The sequence below is a fragment of the Scyliorhinus torazame genome, chromosome 11 (assembly GCF_047496885.1).
Source record: "Scyliorhinus torazame isolate Kashiwa2021f chromosome 11, sScyTor2.1, whole genome shotgun sequence".
NCBI lineage: Eukaryota > Metazoa > Chordata > Chondrichthyes > Carcharhiniformes > Scyliorhinidae > Scyliorhinus > Scyliorhinus torazame.
Genome location: NC_092717.1, coordinates 250,546,667 through 250,568,290, shown reverse-complemented (window position 1 = coordinate 250,568,290; position 21,624 = coordinate 250,546,667). Strand labels below are relative to the sequence as shown.

At 50.9% G+C, this 21,624-nt stretch overlaps 1 protein-coding gene across 2 annotated transcripts in view; it reads left to right on the top strand.

Moving 5' to 3' along the window:
• Positions 1 to 21,624, top strand: part of cdk5 (cyclin dependent kinase 5) — a 248,988-nt gene that overhangs the window by 87,240 nt on the left and 140,124 nt on the right. The gene's annotated exons all lie outside the window — the stretch shown is intronic.

Here is a 21,624-nt window from a genome sequence, read left to right as displayed (position 1 = left end):
GCACTCCCTCAGTACTGACCCTCTGACAGTGCAGCACTCCCTCAGTACTGACCGTCTGACAGTGCGGCACTCCCTCAGTACTGACCGCCTGACAGTGCGGCACTCCCTCAGTACTGACCCTCTGACAGTGCAGCACTCCCTCAGTACTGACCCTCTGACAGTGCAGCATCCCTCAGTACTGACCCTCTGACAGTGCGGCACTCCCTCAGTACTGACCCTCTGACAGTGCAGCAAACCCTCAAGTCTGACCCTCTGACAGTGCAGCACTCCCTCAGTTCTGACCGTCTGACAGTGCGGCACTCCCTCAGTACTGACCGTCTGACAGTGCGGCACTCCCTCAGTACTGACCGTCTGACAGTGCAGCACTCCCTCAGTACTTACCCTCTGACAGTGCGGCACTCCCTCAGTACTGACCGTCTGACAGTGCGGCACTCCCTCAGTACTGACCCTCTGACAGTGCAGCACTCCCTCAGTACTGACCCTCTGACAGTGCAGCACTCCCTCAGTACTGACCCTCTGACAGTGTAGCACTCCCTCAGTACTGACCCTCCGACAGTGCGGCAGTCCCTCAGTACTGACCCTCTGACAGTGCAGCACTCCCTCAGTACTGACCCTCTGACAGTGCAGCACTCCCTCAGTACTGACCCTCTGACAGTGCGGCAGTCCCTCAGTACTGACCCTCTGACAGTGCAGCACTCTCTCAGTACTGACCCTCTGACAGTGCAGCACTCCCTCAGTACTGACCCTCTGACAGTGCAGCACTCCCTCAGTACTGACCCTCTGACAGTGCAGCACTCCCTCAGTACTGACCCTCTGACAGTGCAGCTCTCCCTCAGTACTGACTCTCTGACAGTGCGGCACTCCCTCAGTACTGACCCTCTGACAGTGCAGCACTCCCTCAGTACTGACCCTCTGACAGTGCGGCACTCCCTCAGCACTGACCCTCTGACAGTGCAGCACTCCCTCAGTACTGACTCTCTGACAGTGCGGCACTCCCTCAGTACTGACCCTCTGACAGTGCAGCACTCCCTCAGTACTGACCCTCTGACAGTGCAGCACTCCCTCAGTACTGACCCTCTGACAGTGCGGCACTCCCTGAGTACTGACCCTCTGACAGTGTGATACGCCCTCAGTACTGACCCTCTGACAGTGCAGCATCCCTCAGTACTGACCCTCTGACAGTGCGGCACTCCCTCAGTACTGACCCACTGACAGTGCAGCATCCCTCAGTACTGACCCTCTGATAGTGCGGCACTCCCTCAGTGCTGACCCACTGACAGTGCAGCATCCCTCAGTACTGACCCTCTGACAGTGCGGCACTCCCTCAGTACTGACCCACTGACAGTGCAGCACTCCCTCAGTACTGACCCCCTGACAGTGCGGCGCTCCCTCAGTACTGACCCTCTGACAGTGTGGCACTCCCTCAGTACTGGCCCTCTGACAGTGCGGAACTCAATCAGTACTGACCCACGAACAGTGCAGCACTCCCTCAGTACTGACCCTCTGACAGTGCAGCACTCCCTCAGTACTGACCCTCTGACAGTGCGGCACTGCCTCAGTACTGACCCTCTGACAGTGCGGCACTCCCTCAGTACTAACCCTCTGACAGTGCAGCACTCCCTCAGTACTGACCCTCTGACAGTGCAGCACTCCCTCAGTACTGACCCTCTGACAGTGCAGCACTCCCTCAGTACTGACCCACTGACAGTGCAGCACTCCCTCAATACTGACCCTCTGACAGTGCGGCACTCCCTCAGTACTGACCCTCTGACAGTGCGGCACTCCCTCAGTACTGACCCTCTGACAGTGCGGCACTCCCTCAGTACTGACCCTCTGACAGTGCAGCAGTCCCTCAGTACTGACCCACTGACAGTGCAGCACTCCCTCAGTACTGACCCTCTGACAGTGCGGCACTCCCTCAGTACTGACCCTCTGACAGTGCGGCACTCCCTCAGTACTGACCCTCTGACAGTGCGGCACTCCCTCAGTACTGACCCTCTGACAGTGCAGTACTCCCTCAGTACTGACCCTCTGACAGTGCGGCACTCCCTCAGTACTGACCCTCTGACAGAGCAGCATTCCCTCAGTACTGACCCTCAGACAGTGCAGCACTCCCTCAGTACTGACCCTCTGACAGTGCGGCACTCCCTCAGTACTGACCCTCTGACAGTGCGGCACTCCCTCAGTACTGACCCTCTGACAGTGCGGCACTCCCTCAGTACTGACCCTCTGACAGTGCGGCACTCCCTCAGTACTGACAGTGCAGCACTCCCTCAGTACTGACCCTCTGACAGTGCAGCACTCCCTCAGTACTGACCCTCTGACAGTGCGGCACTCCCTGAGTACTGACCCTCTGACAGTGCAGCACTCCCTCAGTACTGACCCTCTGACAGTGCGGCACTCCCTCAGCACTGACCCTCTGACAGTGCAGCACTCCCTCAGCACTGACCCTCTGACATTGCGGCACTCCCTCAGTACTGACCCTCTGACAGTGCGGCGCTCCCTCAGTACTGACCCTCTGACAGTGCGGCACTCCCTCAGTTCTGACCCTCTGACAGTGCGGCGCTCCCTCAGTACTGACCCTCTGACAGTGCGGCGCTCCCTCAGTACTGACCCTCTGACAGTGCGGCACTCCCTCAGTACTGACCCTCTGACAGTGCGGCACTCCCTCAGTACTGACCCTCTGACAGTGCGGCGCTCCCTCAGTACTGACCCTCTGACAGTGCGGCACTCCCTCAGTACTGACCCTCTGACAGTACAGCACTCCCTCAGTACTGACCCTCTGACAGTGCGGCACTCCCTCAGTACTGACCCTCTGACAGAGCAGCATTCCCTCAGTACTGACCCTCTGACAGTGCGGCACTTCCTCAGTACTGACCCTCTGACAGAGCAGCATTCCCTCAGTACTGACCCTCTGACAGTGCAGCACTCCCTCAGTACTGACCCGCTGACAGTGCGGCACTCCCTCAGTACTGACCCTCTGACAGTGCGGCGCTCCCTCAGTACTGACCCTCTGACAGTGCGGCGCTCCCTCAGTACTGACCCTCTGACAGTGCGGCACTCCCTCAGTACTGACCCTCTGACAGTGCGGCACTCCCTCAGTACTGACCCTCTGACAGTGCGGCACTCCCTCAGTACTGACAGTGCAGCACTCCCTCAGTACTGACCCTCTGACAGTGCAGCACTCCCTCAGTACTGACCCTCTGACAGTGCGGCACTCCCTGAGTACTGACCCTCTGACAGTGCAGCACTCCCTCAGTACTGACCCTCTGACAGTGCGGCACTCCCTCAGCACTGACCCTCTGACAGTGCAGCACTCCCTCAGTACTGACCCTCTGACAGTGCGGCACTCCCTCAGTACTGACCCTCTGACAGTGCGGCTCTCCCTCAGTACTGACCCTCTGACAGTGCAGCACTCCCTCAGTACTGACCCTCTGACAGTGCAGCACTCCCTCAGTACTGACCCTCTGACAGTGCAGCACTCTCTCAGTACTGACCCTCTGACAGTGCGGCTCTCCCTCAGTACTGACTCTCTGACAGTGCGGCACTCCCTCAGTACTGACCCTCTGACAGTGCAGCACTCCCTCAGTACTGACCCTCTGACAGTGCAGCACTCCCTCAGTACTGACCCTCTGACAGTGCGGCACTCCCTGAGTACTGACCCTCTGACAGTGTGATACGCCCTCAGTACTGACCCTCTGACAGTGCAGCATCCCTCAGTACTGACCCTCTGACAGTGCAGCACTCCCTCAGTACTGACCCACTGACAGTGCAGCATCCCTCAGTACTGACCCTCTGCCAGTGCGGCACTCCCTCAGTACTGACCCACTGACAGTGCAGCATCCCTCAGTACTGACCCTATGACAGTGCGGCACTCCCTCAGTACTGACCCACTGACAGTGCAGCACTCCCTCAGTACTGACCCTCTGACAGTGCGGCGCTCCCTCAGTACTGACCCTCTGACAGTGCGGCACTCCCTCAGTACTGACCCTCTGACAGTGCGGAACTCCATCAGTACTGACCCACTGACAGTGCAGCACTCCCTCAGTACTGACCCTCTGACAGTGCAGCACTCCCTCAGTCCTGACCCTCTGACAGTGCGGCACTCCCTCAGTACTGACCCTCTGACAGTGCGGCACTCCCTCAGTACTAACCCTCTGACAGTGCAGCACTCCCTCAGTACTGACCCTCTGACAGTGCAGCACTCCCTCAGTACTGACCCTCTGACAGTGCAGCACTCCCTCAGTACTGACCCACTGACAGTGCAGCACTCCCTCAATACTGACCCTCTGACAGTGCGGCACTCCCTCAGTACTGACCCTCTGACAGTGCGGCACTCCCTCAGTACTGACCCTCTGACAGTGCGGCACTCCCTCAGTACTGACCCTCTGACAGTGCAGCACTCCCTCAGTACTGACCCACTGACAGTGCAGCACTCCCTCAGTACTGACCGTCTGACAGTGCGGCACTCCCTCAGTACTGACCCTCTGACAGTGCGGCACTCCCTCAGTACTGACCCTCTGACAGTGCGGAAGTCCATCAGTACTGACCCTCTGACAGTGCGGCACTCCCTCAGTACTGACCCTCTGACAGTGCGGAACTCCATCAGTACTGACCCACTGACAGTGCAGCACTCCCTCAGTACTGACCCGCTGACAGTGCTGCACTCCCTCAGTACTGACCCTCTGACAGTGCGGCGCTCCCTCAGTACTGACCCTCTGACAGTGCGGCACTCCCTCAGTAATGACCCTCTGACAGTGCGGCACTCCCTCAGTAATGACCCTCTGACAGTGCGGCACTCCCTCAGTACTGACCCTCTGACAGTGCGGCACTCCCTCAGTACTGACCCTCTGACAGTGCGGCACTCCCTCAGTACTGACCCTCTGACAGTGCAGCACTCCCTCAGTACTGACCCTCTGACAGTGCAGCACTCCCTCAGTACTGACCCACTGACAGTGCAGCACTCCCTCAATACTGACCCTCTGACAGTGCGGCACTCCCTCAGTACTGACCCTCTGACAGTGCGGCACTCCCTCAGTACTGACCCTCTGACAGTGCGGCGCTCCCTCAGTACTGACCCTCTGACAGTGCAGCACTCCCTCAGTACTGACCCACTGACAGTGCAGCACTCCCTCAGTACTGACCGTCTGACAGTGCGGCACTCCCTCAGTACTGACCCTCTGACAGTGCGGCACTCCCTCAGTACTGACCCTCTGACAGTGCGGAACTCCATCAGTACTGACCCTCTGACAGTGCGGCACTCCCTCAGTACTGACCCACTGACAGTGCAGAACTCCCTCAGTACTGACCCTCTGACAGTGCGGCGCTCCCTCAGTACCGACCCTCTGACAGTGCAGCACTCCCTCAGTACTGACCCTCTGACAGTGCGGCGCTCCCTCAGTACTGACCCTCTGACAGTGCAGCACTCCCTCAGTACTGACCCGCTGACAGTGCGGCACTCCCGCAGTACTGACCCTCTGACAGTGCGGCGCTCCCTCAGTACTGACCCTCTGACAGTGCGGCACTCCCTCAGTACTGACCCTCTGACAGTGCGGCACTCCCTCAGTACTGACAGTGCAGCACTCCCTCAGTACTGACCCTCTGACAGTGCAGAACTCCCTCAGTACTGACCCTCTGACAGTGCGGCACTCCCTGAGTACTGACCCTCTGACAGTGCAGCACTCCCTCAGTACTGACCCTCTGACAGTGCAGCGCTCCCTCAGTACTGACCCTCTGACAGTGCAGCACTCCCTCAGTACTGACCCTCTGACATTGCGGCACTCCCTCAGTACTGACCCTGTGACAATGCGGCACTCCCTCAGTACTGACCCTCTGACAGTGCGGCACTCCCTCAGTACTGACCCTCTGACAGTGCAGCACTCCCTCAGTACTGACCATCTGACAGTGCGGCACTCCCTCAGTACTGACCCTCTGACAGTGCGGCAATCCCTCAGTACTGACCCTCTGGCAGTGCGGCACTACCTCAGTACTGACTCTCTGACAGTGCGGCACTCCCTCAGTACTGACCCTCTGACAGTGCGACCCTCCCTCAGTACTGACACTCTGACAGTGCTGCACTCGCTCACTACTGACCCTCTGACAGTGCAGCACTCCCTCAGTACAGACCCTCTGACAGTGCGGCACTCCCTCAGTACTGACCCTCTGACAATGCAGCACTCCCTCAGTACTGACCCTCTGACAGTGCAGCACTCCCTCAGTACTGACCCTCTGACAATGCAGCACTCCCTCGGTACTGACCCTCTGACAGTGCGGCACTCCCTCGCTCCTGACCCTCTGACAGTGCGACACTCCCTCAGTACTGACCCTCTGACAGTGCAGCGCTCCCTCGGTACTGACCCTCTGACAGTGCAGCACTCCCTCAGTACTGACCCTCTGACAGTGCGGCACTCCCTCAGTACTGACCCTCTGACAGTGCAGCACTCCCTCAGGACTGACCCTCTGACAGTGCGACACCCCCTCAGTACTGACCCTCTGACAGTGCAGCACTCCCTGAGTCCTGACCCTCTGACAGTGCAGCGCTCCCTCTGTACTGACCCTCTGACAGTGCAGCGCTCCCTCAGTACTGACCCTCTGACAGTGCGGTGCTCCCTCTGGGGACCAGCCAGCTGAGGGACATCCTCCCATGCTGGAGAGATTAAAATCAGGGCTACACAAGCGCCTAAAATTGTCGGAGCACTGTAACAATCAGAACTCGATAGATCAGAACTTTTAATGTTTGTGTCCAGACATTGATGAAGAGAGTCACAGGACTGCTGATTTACCTTTAACAACCGAATAAGGTATTTATTTCACAAGAAAGGATTAACTATCATGCAATACTTTTTCACCCCAGCTATACCTTTACAAATTCTTACAGCTCTGTCAGGATAACACAAGTTATGTAATATTTCTCTTACTCTAATGTTCTCAATAAGTACACGCTCCATATAAACCAATGGGTTAAATGTGGTTAGACACACCACACTCTGAAATCAAATGAAAGCTACCACCCAAAAAGCTTTGTGGATTTCTCATCAAACCCCCCCAGATGTTTGTCACACACCTGGTCTGACTGGTACTCTGACATTCACACACGAGGGTTCTCCACTGTCGGAGAAACACACTTTTACCCAAGGCTTTCTCTTGGATGCATTCACCAAGGATCCACTTCCAGGATTTCAGTTTCTCCTTTCAGTTTTCCGCGATCTTTGATTAACACAAGCATTCAGGCTTCTATACAATCTCCCAGGTACCCTGGCCATGCCAGCAGAACACCAATGCTTTACAGGCTGTATGAAGTTATCAACCTTCAGGTTACTTCAAATATCTGGTTTCTCGCTCGTCGACTTTACCAGGTCTGAACCTTCTCAGTCCGGGGCAGGTGTGACCTATCTAAGAAGGAGGGGTTGCATCTAAACCGGAGAGGCATAAATATCCTGGCCGCGAGGTTTGCTCGTGTCACATGGGAGGGTTTAAACTAGTATGGCAGGGGGGTGGGCACGGGAGCAATAGGTCAGAAGGTGAGAGCATTGAGGGAGAACTAGGGAATAGGGACAGTGGGGCTCTGAGGCAGAACAGACAGGGAGAAGTTGCTGAACACAGCGGGTCTGGTGGCCTGAAGTGCATATGTTTTAATGCAAGAAGTATTACGGGTAAGGCAGATGAACTTAGAGCTTGGATTAGTACTTGGAAGTATGATGTTGTTGCCATTACAGAGACCTGGTTGAGGGAAGGGCAGGATTGGCAGCTAAACGTTCCAGGATTTAGATGTTTCAGGCAGGATAGAGGGGGATGTAAAAGGGGAGGCGGAGTTGCGCTACTGGTTCGGGAGAATATCACAGCTGTACTGCGGGAGGACACCTCAGAGGGCAGTGAGGCTATATGGGTAGAGATCAGGAATAAGAAGGGTGCAGTCACAATGTTGGGGGTTTACTACAGGCCTCCCAACAGCCAGCGGGAGATAGAGGAGCAGATAGGTAGACAGATTTTGGAAAAGAGTAAAAACAACAGGGTTGTGGTGATGGGAGACTTCAACTTCCCCAATATTGACTGGGACTCACTTAGTGCCAGGGGCTTAGACGGGGCGGAGTTTGTAAGGAGCATCCAGGAGGGCTTCTTAAAACAATATGTAGACAGTCCAACTAGGGAAGGGGCGGTACTGGACCTGGTATTGGGGAATGAGCCCGGCCAGGTGGTAGATGTTTCAGTAGGGGAGCATTTCGGTAACAGTGACCACAATTCAGTAAGTTTTAAAGTACTGGTGGACAAGGATAAGAGTGGTCCTAGGATGAATGTGCTAAATTGGGGGAAGGCTAATTATAACAATATTAGGCGGGAACTGAAGGACCTAGATTGGGGGCGGATGTTTGAGGGCAAATCAACATCTGACATGTGGGAGGCTTTCAAATGTCAGTTGAAAGGAATTCAGGACCGGCATGTTCCTGTGAGGAAGAAGGATAAATACGGCAATTTTCGGAAACCTTGGACAACGAGAGATATTGTAGGCCTCGTCAAAAAGAAAAAGGAGGCATTTGTCAGGGCTAAACGGCTGGGAACAGACGAAGCCTGCGTGGAATATAAGGAATGTAGGAAGGAACTTAAGCGGGGAGTCAGGAGGGCTAGAAGGGGTCACGAAAAGTCATTGGCAAACAGGGTTAAGGAAAATCCCAAGGCTTTTTACACGTACATAAAAAGCAAGAGGGTAGCCAGGGAAAGGGTTGGCCCACTGAAGGATAGGCAAGGGAATCTGTGTGTGGAGCCAGAGGAAATGCGCGAGGTACTAAATGAATACTTTGCATCAGTATTCACCAAAGAGAAGAAATTGGTAGATGTTGAGTCTGGAGAAGGGTGTGTAGATAGCCTGGGTCACATTGAGATCCAAAAAGACGAGGTGTTGGGTGTCTTAAAAAATATTCAGGTAGATAAGTCCCCAGGGCCTGATGGGATCTACCCCAGAATACTGAAGGAGGCTGGAGAGGAAATTGCTGAGGCCTTGACAGAAATCTTTGGATCCTCACTGTCTTCAGGGGATGTCCCAGAGGACTGGAGAATAGCCAATGTTGTTCCTCTGTTTAAGAAGTGTAGCAAGGATAATCCCGGGAACTACAGGCCGGTGAGCCTTACTTCAGTGGTAGGGAAATTACTGGAGAGAATTCTTCGAGACAGGATCTACTCCCATTTGGAAGCAAATGGACGTATTAGTGAGGCAGCACGGTTTTGTGAAGGGAAGGTCGTGTCTCACTAACTTGATAGAGTTTTTCGAGGAGGTCACTAAGATGATTGATGCAGGTAGGGCAGTGGATGTTGTCTATATGGACTTCAGTAAGGCCTTTGACAAGGTCCCTCATGGTCGACTAGTACAAAAGGTGAAGTCACACGGGATCAGGGGTGAGCTGGCAAGGTGGATACAGAACTGGCTAGGTCATAGAAGGCAGAGAGTAGCAATGGAAGGATGCTTTTCTCTCTCATGTCTCTCTCACTCTGATGTCTCTCTCTCTCATGTCTCTCTCTCTCTCTCTCTCTCTCTCTCTCTCATGTCTCTCTCTCTCTCTCTCTCGCTCTCTCATGTCTCTCTCTCTCTCATGTCTCTCTCATGTCACTCTCTCATGTCTCTCTCTGATGTCTCTCTCTCTCTGATGTCTCTCTCTCTCTGATGTCTCTCTCTGTGATGCCTCTCTCTGTGATGTCTCTCTCTCATGTCTCTCTCTCTCATGTCTCTCTCTCTCATGTCTCTCTCTCTCATGTCTCTCTCTCTCATGTCTCTCTCTCCCATGTCTCTCTCTCATGTCTCTCTCATGTCTCTCTCTCATGTCTCTCTCATGTCTCTCTCTCCCATGCCTCTCTCTCATGTCTCTCTCTCATGTCTCTCATGACTCTCTCCGATGTCTCTCTCTCTCATGTCTCTCTCTCATGTCTCTCTCTCTCCCATGTCTCTCTCTCATGTCTCTCTCTCATGTCTCTCTCTCTCATCTCTCTCTCTCTCTCTCATCTCTCAGATGTCTCTCTCTCTGATGTCTCTCTCTCTCATGTCTCTCTCATGTCTTTCTCTCTCTCTCATGTCTCTCATCTCTCTGATGTCTCTCTCTCTGATGTCTCTCTCACTGATGTCTCTCATGTCTCTCTCACTCTGATGTCTCGCTCTCTAATGTCTCTCTCTCTCTCTCTCTGATGTCTTGCTCTCTGATGTCTCTCTCTCTCTCATGTCTCTCTTTCATGTCTATCTCTCTCTCATGTCTCTCTCTCTCATGTCTCTCTCTCCCATGTCTCTCTCTCCCATGTCTCTCTCTCCCATGTCTCTCTCTCCCATGTCTCTCTCTCCCATGTCTCTCTCCCATGTCTCTCTCTCCCATGTCTCTCTCTCCCATGTCTCTCTCCCATGTCTCTCTCCCATGTCTCTCTCCCATGTCTCTCTCCCATGTCTCTCTCCCATGTCTCTCTCCCATGTCTCTCTCCCATGTCTCTCTCCCATGTCTCTCTCTCTCATGTCTCTCTCTCATGTCTCTCTCTCATGTCTCTCTCTCATGTCTCTCTCTCATGTCTCTCTCTCATGTCTCTCTCTCCCATGTCTCTCTCTCCCATGTCTCTCTCTCCCATGTCTCTCTCTCCCATGTCTCTCTCTCTCATGTCTCTCTCTCATGTCTCTCTCTCATGTCTCTCTCTCATGTCTCTCTCTCATGTCTCTCTCTCATGTCTCTCTCTCATGTCTCTCTCTCTCATCTCTCTCTCTCTCATCTCTCTGATGTCTCATCTCTCTGATGTCTCTCTCTCTCATGTCTCTCTCTCTCATGTCTCTCTCATGTCTCTCTCTCTCATGTCTCTCTCATGTCTTTCTCTCTCTCTCTGTCTCTCTCATGTCTCTCTCTCATGTCTCTCATCTCTCTGATGTCTCTCTCTCTGATGTCTCTCTCACTGATGTCTCTCATGTCTCTCTCTCTCTGATGTCTCTCTCTCTCTCATGTCTCTCTCTCTCATGTCTCTCTCTCTCATGTCTCTCTCCCATGTCTCTCTCCCATGTCTCTCTCCCATGTCTCTCTCCCATGTCTCTCTCTCATGTCTCTCTCTCATGTCTCTCTCTCATGTCTCTCTCTCATGTCTCTCTCTCATGTCTCTCTCCCATGTCTCTCTCCCATGTCTCTCTCCCATGTCTCTCTCTCATGTCTCTCTCCCATGTCTCTCTCTCCCCCACGTCTCTCTCTCCCCCATGTCTCTCTCTCATGTCTCTCTCTCATGTCTCTCTCTCATGTCTCTCTCTCATGTCTCTCTCTCATGTCTCTCTCCCATGTCTCTCTCCCATGTCTCTCTCCCATGTCTCTCTCTCATGTCTCTCTCTCATGTCTCTCTCTCATGTCTCTCTCTCATGTCTCTCTCTCATGTCTCTCTCTCATGTCTCTCTCTCATGTCTCTCTCTCATGTCTCTCTCCCATGTCTCTCTCCCATGTCTCTCTCCCATGTCTCTCTCTCATGTCTCTCTCTCATGTCTCTCTCTCATGTCTCTCTCTCATGTCTCTCTCTCATGTCTCTCTCTCCCATGTCTCTCTCTCCCATGTCTCTCTCTCCCATGTCTCTCTCTGATGTCTCTCTCTGATGTCTCTCTCTCATGTCTCTCTCTCATGTCTCTCTCTCATGTCTCTCTCTCATGTCTCTCATGTCTCTCTCTCATCTCTCTCTCTCTCTCATCTCTCTGATGTCTCTCTCTCTGATGTCTCTCTCTCTCATGTCTCTCTCTTGTCTTTCTCTCTCTCTCTGTCTCTCTCATGTCTCTCTCTCATGTCTCTCATCTCTCTGATGTCTCTCTCTCTGATGTCTCTCTCACTGATGTCTCTCATGTCTCTCTCACTCTGATGTCTCGCTCTCTGATGTCTCTCTCTCTCTCATGTCTCTCTCTCATGTCTCTCTCTCATGTCTCTCTCTCATGTCTCTCTCTCATGTCTCTCTCATCTCTGTCTGATGTCTCTCTCTCTCATGTCTCTCTCTCTCTCATGTCTCTCTCATGTCTTTCTCTCTCTCTCTGTCTCTCTCATGTCTCTCATCTCTCTGATGTCTCTCTCTCTGATGTCTCTCTCACTGATGTCTCTCTCACTCTGATGTCTCGCTCTCTAATGTCTCTCTCTCTCTCTGATGTCTTGCTCTCTGATGTCTCTCTCTCTCTCATGTCTCTCTTTCATGTCTATCTCTCTCTCATGTCTCTCTCTCTCATGTCTCTCTCTCCCATGTCTCTCTCTCCCATGTCTCTCTCTCCCATGTCTCTCTCTCCCATGTCTCTCTCTCCCATGTCTCTCTCTCTCCCATGTCTCTCTCTCCCATGTCTCTCTCTCCCATGTCTCTCTCTCCCATGTCTCTCTCTCCCATGTCTCTCTCTCCCATGTCTCTCTCTCCCATGTCTCTCTCTCCCATGTCTCTCTCTCCCATGTCTCTCTCTCCCATGTCTCTCTCTCCCATGTCTCTCTCTCCCATGTCTCTCTCTCCCATGTCTCTCTCTCCCATGTCTCTCTCTCCCATGTCTCTCTCTCCCATGTCTCTCTCCCATGTCTCTCTCCCATGTCTCTCTCCCATGTCTCTCTCCCATGTCTCTCTCCCATGTCTCTCTCCCATGTCTCTCTCTCATGTCTCTCTCTCATGTCTCTCTCTCCCATGTCTCTCTCTCCCATGTCTCTCTCTCCCATGTCTCTCTCTCATGTCTCTCTCTCATGTCTCTCTCTCTCTCTCTCTCTCATCTCTCTGATGTCTCTCTCTCTGATGTCTCTCTCTCTGATGTCTCTCTCTCTCATGTCTCTCTCTCTCATGTCTCTCTCTCATGTCTCTCTCTCTCATGTCTCTCTCATGTCTTTCTCTCTCTCTCTCATCTCTCTGATGTCTCTCTCTCTGATGTCTCTCTCTCTGATGTCTCTCTCTCTCATGTCTCTCTCTCTCATGTCTCTCTCTCTCATGTCTCTCTCTCCCATGTCTCTCTCTCCCATGTCTCTCTCTCCCATGTCTCTCTCTCCCATGTCTCTCTCTCCCATGTCTCTCTCTCCCATGTCTCTCTCTCCCATGTCTCTCTCTCCCATGTCTCTCTCTCCCATGTCTCTCTCTCATGTCTCTCTCTCATGTCTCTCTCTCTCTCTCTCTCATCTCTCTGATGTCTCTCTCTCTGATGTCTCTCTCACTGATGTCTCTCATGTCTCTCTCACTCTGATGTCTCGCTCTCTGATGTCTCTCTCTCTCTGATGTCTTGCTCTCTGTTGTCTCTCTCTCTCTCTCATGTCTCTCTTTCATGTCTATCTCTCTCTCATGTCTCTCATGTCTCTCTCTCATGTCTCTCTCTCATGTCTCTCTCTCATGTCTCTCTCATCTCTGTCTGATGTCTCTCTCTCTGATGTCTCTCTCTCTGATGTCTCTCTCTCTGATGTCTCTCTCTGATGTCTCTCTCTGATGTCTCTCTCTGATGTCTCTCTCTGATGTCTCTCTCTGATGTCTCTCTCTGATGTCTCTCTCTGATGTCTCTCTCTGATGTCTCTCTCTGATGTCTCTCTCTGATGTCTCTCTCTGATTCTCTCTCTCATGTCTCTCTCTCTCATGTCTCTCTCTCTCATGTCTCTCTCATGTCTCTCTCTCATGTCTCTCGCTCATCTCTCTCTGATGTCTCTATCTCTCATGTCTCTCTGATGTCTCTCTCTCTGATGTCTCTCTGATGTCTCTCTCATGTCTCTCTCTCATGTTTCTCTCTCTCTCATGTCTCTCATGTCTCTCTCCCATGTCTCTCTGATGTCTCTCTCTCATGTCTCTCCCATGTCTCTCTCTCCCATGTCTCTCTCTCTCATGTCTCTCTGATGTCTATCTCTCTCTGATGTCTCCCTCTCTCTCTCTCTCATGTCTCTCTCTCTCATGTCTCTCTCTCTGTGATGTCTCTCTCTCTCTCTCATGTCTCTCTCTCATGTCTCTCTCTCTCTCATGTCTCTCTCTCTCTCTCTCATGTCTCTCTCTCTCTCATGTCTCTCTCATGTCTCTCTCTCATGTCTCTCTCTCTCATGTCTCTCTCTCATGTCTCTCTCTCATGTCTGTCTCTCTCATGTCTCTCTCTCTCTCTCATGTCTCTCTCTCTCTCATGTCTCTCTCTCTCTCATGTCTCTCTCTCATGTCTCTCTCTCATCTCTCTCTCTCTCATCTCTCTCTCTCTCATCTCTCTCTCATGTCTCTCTCTCTCATGTCTCTCTCTCTCATGTCTCTCTCTCATGTCTCTCTCTCATCTCTCTCTCTCTCATCTCTCTCTCTCTCATCTCTCTCTCATCTCTCTCTCTCTCATGTCTCTCTCTCATGTCTTTCTCATGTTTCTCTCTCTCTCATGTCTCTCCCATGTCTCTCTCCCATGTCTCTCTCCCATGTCTCTCTCTCATGTCTCTCTCTCATGTCTCTCTCTCTCTCATGTCTCTCTCTCATGTCTCTCTCTCTCTCATGTCTCTCTCTCTCTCATGTCTCTCTCATGTCTCATGTCTCATTCATGTCTCTCTCATGTCTCTCTCATGTCTCCATCTCATGTCTCCATCTCATGTCTCCATCTCATGTCTCTCTCTCTCATGTCTCTCTGATGTCTCTCTCACTGATGTCTCTCATGTCTCTCTCTCTCTCATGTCTCTCTCTCTCTCATGTCTCTCTCTCTCTCATGTCTCTCTCTCTCTCATGTCTCTCTCTCTCTCATGTCTCTCTCTCTCTCATGTCTCTCTCTCTCTCATGTCTCTCTCTCATGTCTCTCTCTCTCTCATGTCTCTCTCATGTCTCATGTCTCATGTCTCATGTCTCTCTCATGTCTCTCTCTCTCATGTCTCTCTGATGTCTCTCTCACTGATGTCTCTCATGTCTCTCTCTCTCATGTCTCTCTCTCATGTCTCTCTCTCTCTCGTGTCTCTCTCTCTCTCGTGTCTCTCTCTCTCTCGTGTCTCTCTCTCTCTCGTGTCTCTCTCTCTCTCGTGTCTCTCTCTCTCTCATGTCTCTCTCTCTCATGTCTCTCTCTCTCATGTCTCGCTCTCTCATGTCTCTCTGATGTCTATCTCTCTCTGCTGTCTCCCTCTCTCTCGCATGTCTCTCTCTCTCATGTCTCTCTCTCTCATGTCTCTCTCTCTCATGTCTCTCTCTCTCATGTCTCTCTCTATCATGTCTCTCTCTCTCATGTCTCTCTCTCATGTCTCTCTCTCATGTCTCTCTCTCATGTCTCTCTCTCTCTCATGTCTCTCTCTCTCATGTCTCTCTGATGTCTCTCTCTCATGTCTCTCTCCCATGTCTCTCTCTCTCATGTCTCTCTGATGTCTATCTCTCTCTGATGTCTCCCTCTCTCTCTCATCTCTCTCTCTCTCATCTCTCTCTCTCATGTCTCTCTCTCTCATGTCTCTCTCTCTCATGTCTCTCTGATGGCTCTCTCTCATGTCTCTCTCCCATGTCTCTCTCTCTCATGTCTCTCTGATGTCTATCTCTCTCTGATGTCTCCCTCTCTCTCTCATCTCTCTCTCAAGTCTCTCTCTCTCATGTCTCTCTCTCTCATGTCTCTCTCTCTCTCATGTCTCTCTCTCTCTCATGTCTCTCTCTCATCTCTCTCTCTCTCATGTCTCTCTCTCTCATGTCTCTCTCTCTCATGTCTCTCTCTCTCATGTCTCTCTCATGTCTCTCTGATGTCTCTCTCACTGATGTCTCTCATGTCTCTCTCTCTCATGTCTCATGTCTCTCTCTCTCATGTCTCTCTCTCTCTCATGTCTCTCTCGCATGTCTCTCTCTCTCATGTCTCTCTGATGTCTCTCTCTCATGTCTCTCTCTCCCATGTCTCTCTCTCTGTGATGTCTCTCTCTCATGTCTCTCTCTCTCTCATGTCTCTCTCTCTCTCTCTCATGTCTCTCTCTCTCTCATGTCTCTCTCTCTCTCTCTCATGTCTCTCTCTCTCTCTCTCATGTCTCTCTCTCTCATGTCTCTCTCTCTCATGTCTCTCTCTCATGTCTCTCTCTCATGTCTCTCTCTCATGTCTCTCTCTCATGTCTCTCTCTCATGTCTCTCTCTCATGTCTCTCTCTCATGTCTCTCTCTCATGTCTCTCTCTCTCATGTCTCTCTCTCATGTCTCTCTCTCATGTCTCTCTCTCATGTCTCTCTCTCATGTCTCTCTCCCATGTCTCTCTCCCATGTCTCTCTCCCATGTCTCTCTCTCCCATGTCTCTCTCTCTCATGTCTCTCTCTCTCATGTCTCTCTCTCATGTCTCTCTCTCTCATGTCTCTCTGATGTCTCTCTCTCTGATGTCTCTCTCTCATGTCTCTCTGATGTCTCTCTCTCATGTCTCTCTGATGTCTCTCTCTCATGTCTCTCTGATGTCTCTCTCTCATGTCTCTCTCTCATGTCTCTCTGATGTCTCTCTCTGATGTCTCTCATGTCTCTCTCGTCTTTCATGTCTCTCTCTCTCATGTCTCTCTCTCTCATGTCTCTCTCTCTCATGTCTCTCTCTCATGTCTCTCTCTCATGTCTCTCTCTCATGTCTCTCTCTCATGTCTCTCTCTCATGTCTCTCTCCCATGTCTCTCTCTCATGTCTCTCTCTCATGTCTCTCTCTCATGTCTCTCTCTCTCATGTCTCTCTGATGTCTCTCTCTCATGTCTCTCTGATGTCTCTCTCTCATGTCTCTCTCATGTCTCTCTCTCATGTCTCTCTGATGTCTCTCTCTCATGTCTCTCTCTCATGTCTCTCTGATGTCTCTCTCTGATGTCTCTCATGTCTCTCTCTCTAGTCTTTCATGTCTCTCTCTCTCATGTCTCTCTCTCATGCCTCTCTCTCATGTCTCTCTCACATGTCTCTCTCTCTGTGATGTCTCTCTGATGTCTCTCTCTCATGTCTCTCTGATGTCTCTCTCTCATGTCTCTCTGATGTCTCTCTCTGATGTCTCTCATGTCTCTCTCATGTCTTTCATGTCTCTCTCTCTCATGTCTCTCTCTCATGTCTCTCTCACATGTCTCTCTCACTCTGATGTCTCTCTCTCTCTCTCATGTCTCTCTTTCATGTCTCTCTTTCATGTCTCTCATGTCTCCTCTCATGTCTCTTCTCTCATGTCTCTCTCTCTCATGTCTCTCTCTCATGTCTCTCTCATGTCTCTCATGTCTCTCTCACTCTGATGTCTCGCTCTCATGTCTCTCTCTCTCTCTCTCATGCCTCTCTCATGTCTCTCTCTCTGATGTCTCTCTCTCTCTCATGTGTCTCTCTCATGTGTCTCTCTCATGTCTCTCTCTCATGTCTCTCTCTCTCTTAATTCCCTCTCACTCTGATGTCTCTCTCTCTCATGCCTCTTTCTCATGCCTCTCTCTCATGCCACTCTCTCTCATGAATCTCTCTCTCTCATGTCTCTCTCTCTGTGATGTCTCTCTCTCTCTCTCATGTCTCTCTCTCTCTCATGTCTCTCTCTCTCTCATGTCTCTCTCTCTCTCTCTCATGTCTCTCTCTCTCTCATGTCTCTCTCTCTCATGTCTCTCTCTCTCTCATGTCTCTCTCTCTCATGTCTCTCTCTCATGTCTCTCATGTCTGTCTCTCTCATGTCTCTCTCTCTCATGTCTCTCTCTCTCTCATGTCTCTCTCTCTCTCATGTCTCTCTCTCATGTCTCTCTCTCATCTCTCTCTCTCTCATCTCTCTCTCTCATCTCTCTCTCATCTCTCTCTCTCTCATGTCTCTCTCTCTCATGTCTCTCTCTCTCTCATGTCTCTCTCTCATGTCTCTCTCTCATGTCTCTCTCTCTCTCATGTCTCTCTCATGTCTCATGTCTCTCTCATGTCTCTCTCATGTCTCCATCTCATGTCTCCATCTCATGTCTCTCTCTCTCATGTCTCTCTGATGTCTCTCTCACTGATGTCTCTCATGTCTCTCTCTCTCATGTCTCTCTCTCTCTCTCATGTCTCTCTCTCTCTCATGTCTCTCTCTCATGTCTCTCTCTCATGTCTCTCTCTCTCATGTCTCTCTCATGTCTCTCATGTCTCATGTCTCATGTCTCTCTCATGTCTCTCTCTCTCATGTCTCTCTGATGTCTCTCTCACTGATGTCTCTCATGTCTCTCTCTCTCATGTCTCTCTCTCTCTCATGTCTCTCTCTCGTGTCTCTCTCTCTCTCATGTCTCTCTCTCTCATGTCTCTCTCTCTCATGTCTCGCTCTCTCATGTCTCTCTGATGTCTATCTCTCTCTGCTGTCTCCCTCTCTCTCTCATGTCTCTCTCTCTCATGTCTCTCTCTCTCATGTCTCTCTCTCTCATGTCTCTCTCTCTCATGTCTCTCTCTCATGTCTCTCTCTCTCTCATGTCTCTCTCTCATGTCTCTCTCTCTCTCATGTCTCTCTCTCTCATGTCTCTCTGATGTCTCTCTCTCATGTCTCTCTCTCTCATGTCTCTCTCTCTCATGTCTCTCTGATGTCTATCTCTCTCTGATGTCTCCCTCTCTCTCTCATCTCTCTCTCTCTCATCTCTCTCTCTCTCATCTCTCTCTGATGGCTCTCTCTCATGTCTCTCTCCCATGTCTCTCTCTCTCATGTCTCTCTGATGTCTATCTCTCCCTCTCTCTCTCATCTCTCTCTCTCTCATCTCTCTCTCTCTCATCTCTCTCTCTCTCATCTCTCTCTCTCTCATGTCTCTCTCTCTCTCTCTCATGTCTCTCTCTCTCTCATGTCTCTCTCTCTCATGTCTCTCTCTCTCTCATGTCTCTCTCTCTCATGTCTCTCTCTCTCATGTCTCTCTCTCTCTCATGTCTCTCTCTCTCATGTCTCTCTCTCTCATGTCTCTCTCGCATGTCTCTCTCTCTCATGTCTCTCTGATGTCTCTCTCTCATGTCTCTCTCTCTGTGATGTCTCTCATGTCTCTCTCTCTCTCATGTCTCTCTCTCTCTCTCTCATGTCTCTCTCTCTCTCTCTCATGTCTCTCTCTCTCATGTCTGTCTCTCTCATGTCTCTCTCTCTCATGTCTCTCTCTCATGTCTCTCTCTCATGTCTCTCTCTCATCTCTCTCTCTCATCTCTCTCTCTCTCATGTCTCTCTCTCATGTCTCTCTCTCATGTCTCTCATGTCTCTCTCCCATGTCTCTCTCCCATGTCTCTCTCCCATGTCTCTCTCTCCCATGTCTCTCTCTCTCATGTCTCTCTCTCTCATGTCTCTCTCTCATGTCTCTCTCTCTCATGTCTCTCTGATGTCTCTCTCTCATGTCTCTCTGATGTCTCTCTCTCATGTCTCTCTGATGTCTCTCTCTCATGTCTCTCTGATGTCTCTCTCTCATGTCTCTCTGATGTCTCTCTCTCATGTCTCTCTGATGTCTCTCTCTCATGTCTCTCTCTCATGTCTCTCTGATGTCTCTCTCTCATGTCTCTCTGATGTCTCTCTCTGATGTCTCTCATGTCTCTCTCGTCTTTCATGTCTCTCTCTCTCATGTCTCTCTCTCTCATGTCTCTCTCATGTCTCTCTCTCATGTCTCTCTCTCATGTCTCTCTCATGTCTCTCCCATGTCTCTCTCTCTCATGTCTCTCTCTCATGTCTCTCTCATGTCTCTCTGATGTCTCTCTCTCATGTCTCTCTGATGTCTCTCTCTCATGTCTCTCTCTCATGTCTCTCTGATGTCTCTCTCTGATGTCTCTCATGTCTCTCTCTCTCGTCTTTCATGTCTCTCTCTCTCATGTCTCTCTCTCATGTCTCTCTCTCATGTCTCTCTCACATGTCTCTCTCTCTCTGATGTCTCTCTGATGTCTCTCTCTCATGTCTCTCTGATGTCTCTCTCTCATGTCTCTCTGATGTCTCTCTCTGATGTCTCTCATGTCTCTCTCATGTCTTTCATGTCTCTCTCTCTCATGTCTCTCTCTCTCATGTCTCTCTCTCTCATGTCTCTCTCTCATGTCTCTCTCTCATGTCTCTCTCACATGTCTCTCTCACTCTGATGTCTCTCTCTCTCTCTCATGTCTCTCTTTCATGTCTCTCTTTCATGTCTCTCATGTCTCCTCTCATGTCTCTTCTCTCATGTCTCTCTCTCTCATGTCTCTCTCTCATGTCTCTCTCATGTCTCTCTCATGTCTCTCATGTCTCTCTCACTCTGATGTCTCGCTCTCATGTCTCTCTCTCTCTCTCACGTCTCTCTCTCATGCCTCTCTCATGTCTCTCTCATGTCTCTCTCTCTGATGTCTCTCTCTCTCTCATGTCTCTCTCATGTGTCTCTCTCATGTCTCTCTCTCATGTCTCTCTCTCTCTCAATTCTCTCTCACTCTGATGTCTCTCTCTCTCATGCCTCTTTCTCATGCCTCTCTCTCATGCCACTCTCTCTCATGAATCTCTCTCTCATGTCTCTCTCTCTCATGTCTCTCTCGTGTCTCTCTCTCAATTCTCTCTCTCTGATGTCTCTCTCTGATGTCTCTCTCTCTCTCTCATGTCTCTCTCTCTCTCTCATGTCTCTCTCTCTCTCTTTCTCTCTGTCTCTCTCTCTGATGTCTCTCTCATGTCCCTCTCTCTCTCTCATGTCCCTCTCTCATGTCTCCCTCTGATGTCTCTCTCACTCTGATGTCTCTCTCACTCTGATGTCTCTCACTCTGATGTCTCTCACTCTGATGTCTCTCTCTCTGATGTCTCTCTCTCTGATGTCTCTCTCTCTGATGTCTCTCTCTCTGATGTCTCTCTCTCTGATGTCTCTCTCTCTGATGTCTCTCTCTCTGATGTCTCTCTCTCTGATGTCTCTCTCTCTGATGTCTCTCTCTGATGTCTCTCTCTCTCATGTCTCTCTCACTCTGATGGCTCGCTCTCTGATGTCTCTCTCTCTGATGTCTCTCTCTCTCTCATGTCTCTCTCTCTCGTGTCTCTCTCGTGTCTCTCTCGTGTCTCTCTCGTGTCTCTCTCGTGTCTCTCTCGTGTCTCTCTCGTGTCTCTCTCGTGTCTCTCTCGTGTCTCTCTCATGTGTCTCTCTCTCTCTCTCATGTCTCTCTCTCATGTCTCTCTCTCTCATGTCTCTCTCTCTCATGTCTCTCTCATGTCTCTCTCTCTCATGTCTCTCTCTCCCATGTCTCTCTCTCTCATGTCTCTCTCTCATGCCTCTCTCTCTCATGCCTCTCTCTCTCATGCCTCTCTCTCTCATGCCTCTCTCTCTCTCTCATGTCTTTCTCTCTCTCATGTCTCTCTCTCATGTCTCTTTCATGTCTCTCTCTCTCATGTCTCTTTCATGTCTCTCATGTCTCTTTCATGTCTCATGTCTCATGTCTCTTTCATGTCTCTCTCTCTCATGTCTCTTTCATGTCTCTCTCATGTCTCTTTCATGTCTCTCTCTCTCAGATGTCTCTCTCTCTGTCTCTGTGTCTCTGATCTCTCTCATGTCTTTCTCTGATGTCTCTCTCTGTCTCTCTGATGTCTCTCTCTCATGTCTCTCTCATGTCTCTCTCATGTCTCTCTCAGGTCTCTCTCAGGTCTCTCTCAGGTCTCTCTCAGGTCTCTCTCAGGTCTCTCTCAGGTCTCTCTCAGGTCTCTCTCATGTCTCTCTCTCTCTCTCTGATGTCTCTCTCTCTCTCTCTGATGTCTCTCTCTCTCTCTCTGATGTCTCTCTCTCTCTCTCTGATGTCTCTCTCTCTCTCTCTGATGTCTCTCTCTCTCTCTCTGATGTCTCTCTCTCTCTCTCTGATGTCTCTCT